The sequence below is a fragment of the Rhinopithecus bieti genome, unplaced genomic scaffold (assembly GCF_001698545.2).
Source record: "Rhinopithecus bieti isolate Rb0 unplaced genomic scaffold, ASM169854v2 scaffold_39857, whole genome shotgun sequence".
Classification (NCBI taxonomy): domain Eukaryota; kingdom Metazoa; phylum Chordata; class Mammalia; order Primates; family Cercopithecidae; genus Rhinopithecus; species Rhinopithecus bieti.
The window spans coordinates 777,689-785,972 of NW_016816641.1; positions in this window are offsets into that span (position 1 = coordinate 777,689).

The window sequence follows — 8,284 nt, forward strand, 5'->3', positions numbered from 1 at the left end:
GAAGGAAGGAAGGAAGGAAGGAAGGGAGGGAGGAAGGAAGGAAGGAAGGAAGGAAAATCTGTATATACCTTTCTATAATTCACAGACTATCTGGAAGGATACATAAGAAACTGCTAAGTGGTTACTCTGGAGAAGAGAACTGGGGACCTGTGGCCTGAGTGACAGAGGTGGGAGTGAGTCTTACTTTTCACTGTTTGTTTTGCTTTCAATTTTGAAATTTTATTTTATTTTATTTTATTTTATTTTTTGAGATGGAGTCTCATTCCTGTCACGCAGACTGGATTGCAGTGGCGCAATCTCGGCTCACTGCAACCTTCACTTCCCAGGTTCAAGCAATTCTCCTTCCTCAGCCTCCTGAGTTAGCTGGGATTACAGGCGTGCGCCACCACGCCCGGCTAATTTTTGTAATTTTAGTAGAGCCGGGGTTTCGCCATGTTGGTCAGGCTAGTCTCAAACTCCTGACCTCAGGCGATCCACCCACCTCAGCCTTCCAGAGCGCTAGGATCACAGGCGTGAGCCACCGTGCCTGGCCTGAAATTTTACTTTTATTTTTAATTTTTGTGGGTTCATAGTAGGTTTATATGTTTATGGGGTACCTGAGATGTTTTGATACAGGCATGCAATGCGTAATAATCACATCATGGAAGATGGGTTATCCATCCCCTCAAAAGCCGCTGTGTTACAGACAAGCCAATTATATACTCTTTTAGTTATTTATTATTATTTTCTAAAACTGCGACAGGCTCTCACTATGTTGCCCAGGCTGGTCTCAAACTCCTGGGCTCAAGTGATACTCCTGCCTTGGCCTCCCAAAGTGCAGGGATTACAGGCGTGAGTCACTGCACCCAGCCCTCTTTTAGTTATTTTTAAACGTACAATTAAATTATTATTGACTGTAGACATTTTTTTAACCATATATATTATTACTGTAAACCAAAAATAAAATTCTAAGGCCCCCACCAACCATGTACTTTCTTGGGCAGGGCCCTTTTAAAATTTAACCTGAGGCTGGGCAAGGTGGCTTCTGCCTGAAATCCCAGCACTTTGGGAGCCCAACACAGTGGATCACCCGAGGCCAGGAGTTCGAGACCAGCCTGGCCAACGTGGTGAAACCCCATGTCTACTAAAAATACAAAAAATTAGCCAGGCATTGTGGTGGGTGCCTGTAGTCCCAGCTACTTGGGAGGCTGAGGCAGGACAGTCGCTTGAACCTGGGAGGCGGAGGCTGCAGTGAGCTGAGATCATGCCACTGCACTGCAGCCTGGGCGACAGAGCAAGACTTCATGTCAAAAAAAAAAAAAAAAATTAACCTGAGAAACTGGTTCAGCCATGAAGGGAAGTGGGGTTCGGACATGCCTCATTATACCTTGCTGGCATTGACATCAACACAGGCATTAAGTCTGATAAGAAACATTTTACAATGTATTCTCTCTGAAGGCTTCCTCTGAAAATAAGAACTTTGGTCTCTGCAATCCTTTCTGGTTTCCAGAAAGGAAATCCAGGCTTTTCCTTTCTGTTGATCCCAGATCTTTAGATAAACTCAACCAATTGTCAACCAGAGAATTTTTAAACCCACCTAGAACCTAGAACCCATGCCCCGCTTCTAGTTGTCCCACCTTTCTGAATGAACCGAACCAATGTATTTCTTAAGTGTATTTGATTGAAGTCTCACGTCTCCCTAAAATGTATAAAACCAAGCTGCACCTTGACCACCTCGGGTACATGTTCTCAGGACCTCCCGAGGGCTGTGTCATGGGCCATGGTCACTTATATTTGGCTCAGAATAAGTTTCTTCAAATATGTCATAGAGTTTGACTCTTTTCGTCGACATTACCTAATTGCCTAGTTCTACTGAGTGCTCATAAGTGCTTATCTTACTCTGTGATGTGGGAACTATTATTATTCTCATTTTGCAAGGAGAAAACTGAGGTATAAGAGGCAAAGTGACTTGCTCAGGGTCACACAGCTGCAGTGGCTGAGCCAGGATTCATAACTAGATCCAGCTCCAAAATCTAAGGGGACCAACTCATCATGGTTTGCATGAGACTTTCCTGGTTTTGGCAATGAAAGTCTCACATGCTGGGAAATCTTTAAAAACTGTCCCAATTTTAAAATTGAAAGCCTGCGTCCTTTCAATTTTACAACCTCTTTCAGTCCTAGGCAAACTGGGATGGTTAGTTATCCTACTGAAGTCCCAGATCTCGGCCACTTTGCTCTGCTACCTCCCTTATGAACAAATGTGTTCTATCCAATTCAGCATTCACAAGTGCCTATAAACATGGAACTTGTTCAATAGCTGCATCTGTGGATTCCTTTTGAGGCCCCTCCCCAGGCTGCATCCTCCATCTCTCAGAAATGCCCTTTCCTGCAGGAGAAGGTCCCTGGGGCCAGTTTGCACCAACCATAGGATCCCACTTTCCTCTTGTCCAGTGATTGGATGGGAGAAGACATTTGATCTAGGTCATAAACTCAGTGGCCACAGTCAGATTCTCTGTCCCAGGAATATGGACGTGGGACTTTGGAGACTCCTACCCAAGTGTGCAGGACTTGTGAGGTCATGGCAACCCTGTGATTGACGGTGCCATAGGGCCATGTGTAACGAACTAGATAGTGGGCATACCAAGCAGAAGAATAAACAGCAGAAAGCTGACAGGAGAAGACAAGAAGACTGGCTCTGGGGCCACGTGGCTTCCAGCTTTGGGGTTCTTGTTCCTTGTGCGCCTGGTTTCAATTCATGCCCTGGATGCTACAAAACCACCCTATACTTTCCCACCAAATCCCTCTTTTGTTCTGGTGCTATTCTGAGTGAGTTTCCATTCTTTGAAAATCAGCATTCCCCAAATAAGGAAAACATTACTATGACTTTTTTTAAAAAGCAAGTTTGAAATATAAGCTTTGCTTTTTGAAGGCTTGCAATCCAAAGCAGAGAATTCTAACATTGCCCAACCTAGAGGGCCACAGGACTAATAATGTTTGGTATTCTAATTCAGGGGGCACTCTTCTTTTTAAAGCATATAGGTAGGCCGGGCGCGGTGGCTCACGCCTGTAATCCCCGTACTTTGGGAGGCTGAGGCAGGTGGATCACCTGAGGTCAGGAGTTCAAGACCAGCGTGGCCAACATGGTGAAACCCCAGCTCTACTAAAAATAAAAATAAAAAAATTAGCTGGGCACCGTGGCGGGCTCCTGTAATTCCAGCTACTCGGGAGGCTGAGGCAGGAGAATCACTTGAACCTGGGAGGCAGAGGTTGCAGTGAGTCGAGAGTGTGCCACTGTACTCCAGCCTGGGCAACAGAAGGAGACTCCATCTCAAAAAAAAAAAAAAGTTAAAGAAAGAAAGTACATAGGTAATAGGTAACTATATTTTCACGTTCAAGGTCACAAACAATACAGAAAAGATAAAGACCTATTCCATACCTTCAGCGACCTCATTCTTTCTTCTCTATCTCAAGGTATGCATTATTACTGGTCTGATGGGATGCAGATCATTTTCTGTACCTTTCTATTCATGTGTATATTTTTCTCATAAATTCTACCACACACTGCAGGCCCCAGTCTGCCAGCATGTAGTCCAAATGTAGCCCACAATGGGTTTTGCATTTTTATTTATTCTTATTTTATTTTTCGAGATGAGGATTCACTCTGTCACCCAGGCCGGAGTGCAGTGGTGCAATCACAGCTCACTGCAGCCTCCAACTCCTGAGCCCTCGCCTCAACCATCATATATAGTATATAGTCCCAGCTATAGCAGCCACCAAGCCTGGTTCCATAATGGGCTTTGTTTGACTCACATAGTATTTTCTTTTTTTTTTTTTTGAGACAGAGTTTCGCTCTTGTTGCCCAGGCTGGAGTGCAATGGTGCTCTCTGCAACCTCTGCCTCCTGGGTTCAAGCGATTCTCCTGCCTCAGCCTCCCGAGTAGCTGGAATTACAGGCACGTGCCACCACACCCAACTAATTTTGTATTTTTAGTAGAGACAGGGTTTCTCCATGTTCGTCAGGCCGGTCTCAAACTCCCGACCTCAGGTGATCTGCCCGCCTCAGCCTCCCAAAGTGCTTGGGATTACAGGTGCGAGCCACCACGCCTGGCAGTATTTTCTTCTTATATTCTGAATTAGTAGCCAGCTTTTAAGATTGGGATATTTCACAGGAGTCTCGAAAACCTGAAAAATAAGGCATCACTGGGCTTGCCCTGCTGCCTGGGAATAATTGACTGACACTGAGTAGTGGGCTGCCCTTGGTAGAAGAGCGAGATCTCCTCCTCTCCAGCCCCCACCATTCCCAGGTGTCTTACACTGGACCGCCTTACCATTTTATGTTGCCTGCCTGACTTTTACAAGTGTTTGCTTTTTTTTTTTTTAAACCTTTGTACATGTTGTTCTATGACTCTCTTTCTCTCTCTCTTTGTAGAGACAAGTTCTCTTTATGTTGCCCATGCTGGTCTCAAACTCCTGGGTTCAAGCGATCCTCCCATAGCCTCTCGAGTAGCTGATACCACAGGCACATGCCATCATGACCAGCTTCTTTTATTTTATTTATTTATTTTTTTGAGACAGGTTCTTGCTCTGTCACCCAGGCTAGAGTACAGTGGCATGATCTTGGTTTGCTGAGACCCCTCCGCCTCCCGGGGTCAAGTGATCCTCTCACTTCAGCCTCATGAGTCGCTAAGACTACAGGTGTAGGCCACCACACCTGGCTAATTTTTGTATTTTTTGTAGAGATGGGGTTTTGCCGTGTTGCCCAGGTTGGTCTTGAACTGCTGGCCTCAAGCGATCTGCCCACCTTAGCCTCCCAAAGTGCTGGGATTATAGATGTGAGCCACCGCTCCCAGCCTTAGCTTCTTTTTTTGATTGAAAACATATCACAGGCATCCTTCCATGCAAATGCATACTGATCTACTGTATTCTTTTTTTTTTTTTTTTTGAGATGAAGTTTTGCTTTTTTTGCCCAGGCTGGAGTGCAATGGTGTGATCTCAGCTTCCTGCAACCTCTGCCTCCCAGGTTCAAGCAATTCTCCTGCCTCAGCCTCCCAAGTAGCTGGGATTATAGGCGCACACCACCATGCCTGGCTAATTTTGCATTTTCACTAGAGATGAGATTTGACCATGTTGGCCAGGCTGTTCTCAAACTCCTGACCTCAAGTGATCCGCCTGCCTCGGCCTCCCAAAGTGCTGGGATTACAGGCTTGAGCCACCGCGCCAAGCCTATTGTATTCTTTTTAATAGGTATGGTCTGTCCTCATTATTTATGGATTCCATATGTGTGAATTTGCCTACTCATTGCATTTATTTGTAACCCAAAAATCAATATTCATATAGCTTTGGGGATTATTTGTAGACTTGTGCAAAGCAGTGATAAATCTGAGTTGCTTGACGCTGGGCATGGTTTCTTGAACTTGTAGTCCCAGCTACTCGGGAGGCTGAGGTGGGACGACCGTTTGAGCCCAGGAAGTCAACACTACTGTGAGCTGTGATTGAGTCACTGCGCTCCCGCCTGGGCAACAGAGACAGACCCTGTCTCAAAAAAAAGAAAAAAGTTATACAAGGCCAGGCATGGTGGCTTACACCTGTAATGCCAACACTCTGGGAGGCTAAGCAAGCAGATCACTACTTGAAGTCAGGAGTTCAAGACCAGCGACCTATACCAAAAAAATACAAAAATTAACTGGGTGTGGTGGTACGTGCCTGTAGTCCCAGCTACTCAGGTGGGAGAATTGCTTGAACCTGAGTACTCCAGCCTAGGTGACAGAGCAAGATTCTGTCTCCAAAAAAAAGAAAAAAAAAAAAAGCAAATCAACAGCAAAAGCATAAAATTCAAAAAAAAGTGGCACCAGGCTGGGCGCAGTGGCTCAAGCCTGAGTACAGTGGTGAGATCTTGGCTCACTGCAACCTCCATCTCCTGGGTTCAAGTGACTCTCCTGCCTCAGCCTCCTGAGTAGCTGGGACTAGATGTATGACACCACGCCCAGCTAATTTTTGTTTTTTTTAGCAGAGATGGGCTTCACCATGTTGGCCAGGCTGGTCTTGAACTCCTGACCTCAAATGATCCGCCCACCTCAGCCTCCCAAAGTGCTGGGATTAGAGGCGTGAGCCACCGTGCCTGGCCGATTTTGCTTTTTAAATGCAAAAAAGCTGAAGTGTAGTGCAGTGCTGAAATGTTATCCAGTGTTTATATGATCAAGAAGGCTGCGATGGGATGTGCCTGACAGACATGGTTAGATAAGCTTTGTTCAGACATGAGTCATAGTGCTGTGAGTCCCTCAATGAATCAACGACACAACATACCTAGAAAAACGAAGAGGAAATTGGCCAACCTGTACATGAGGCTGCTCCAGAAAGTGCTAAATAGAGTAATGTGTGTAGTGCATGGTGAAGCTGTGGAAAAGATATGAAAGTGGCCAAATTTGTGGATTCAGGAGATGATGACCGAAAAAAATGGTCCTTGAATCTGAGAGGTAGAGGTTGCAGTGAGCTGAGATCATACCACTGCACTCTAGCCTGGGCGACAGAGTGAGACCCTGTCTCAAAAATAAATAAATAAATAAAATAAAGCTATACGAGCTAAGTGTAATTTGGGAAAAGGGTAAGGGTTAGATAGGAAAGCAGTTTTTCAACTCTGATGAGACTGGCTTGTTTTACAAGGACATTGACAAATTAGCCTATATAATGCAAATAGTCTCCAAATCCCAGGCTTTAAATCTTTGAAGGACTATGCAATCAATCATTTGTAAGAAAAATATACTGAATAATGTATTTCAAACAGAAGCACACATGATTGATGAATGTAAATATTGTGACTAGAGGCTTATAGGAACCAACCCTGTATTTCCTCTAGGAGCAATGGTTCCATATTCGTGGATTCAGTGTTTGTAGTGTGATATTAGAGAACAGCTCCCTCAGATAATGAGCATCAATTGTACTTACAATTAAACAATATGACTCTACCATAATCAGTTTAACCACTCATTGTTGATTCCAACCTTTTTACATTACAGCCAGTGTGTGCATGTCTCTATACACACCTATGCAAATATTTCTCAGAATAGATACCCAAAAGTACAAAGTTAATTCAAAGAACGTACTTATTTAAAGTATTGATAGATACTGCTAAATCACATTCTCAAAGTCTCCTTCAATTTATGCTTCTACTAACAGTTTATGAAAGTGCCTCTTTTTCTGCATTTTTATCAAACTGGATATTACCAATATATTTTACTTATTATATTTTATTTCCTTTTGAGACCAGGTCTTGCTGTATTGCCCAGACTGGTCATGAACTCCTGGGCTCAAGCGACCCTTCCATCTCAGCCTCCTAAGTAGCAAGGACTACAGGTGCGTGCCACCGCACCCAGCTAATTGTTAACTTTTCCTAGAGATGAGGTCTTGATGTGTTGCCCAGGCTACTCACGACTTCTGGGCTCCAGTTATCCTTGCACCTCAGCCTCCCATTATTTTATTTTTATTTTTAATTTTTTATAAAATTTTGACAAAATACACATAACGTAAAATTTACCAGCTTAACTGTTTTGAAGTGTACAGTTCAGTGACATTAAGTACATTCATAATGTTGCACAACCAACACCACCACACATCTGCAGAACTCTTTTCATCTAGTAAAACTGAAACTCTATACCCATTAAGCAATAACTCCCCACTTTCCCCTGTCCCCAGCCCCTGGCAATTATCATCATATTTTCTGTCTCTATAATTTTTTTATTTTTTATTCTTTTGAGACAGGGTCTCGCTCTGTTACTCAGACTGGAATACAATGGTGTGATCATAGCTCACTGCAGCCTCAACCTCCCAGGTTCAAGTTAATCCTCCCACCTCAGTTTCTGGAATAGCTGAGATTACAGGCGTGTGCCACCTATGCCTATTTTATTTTACACTATGTTGCTCAGGCTAGCGTCAAACTCCTGGGCTCAAGCGATCCTCCCACCTCGGCCTCCCAAATTGCTGGGATTACAGGTGTGAGCCACTGTGCCTGGCCTCTAAGATTTTAACTACTCTAAGTACCTCATATAAGCTGACTCATACAGTATTTGTCTTTGTCTGACTGGCTTATTTAACTTATAATGTTCTCAGGTTTCACCTGTCTCAAAAAATAAAATAATATTGATTGAGACTTAATTTGTAGCCTGACATATGGCCTATCCTGAAAAGTGTCCCATGTACACTTGAGAAGAATGTATATGCTATTGTTATTGGGTAGACTGTTCTGTATATGTCCCTTAGATCTAGTTGGTTCATTGTGGTTTTAGAATCTTCTGTTTTCTTACGTATCTTCT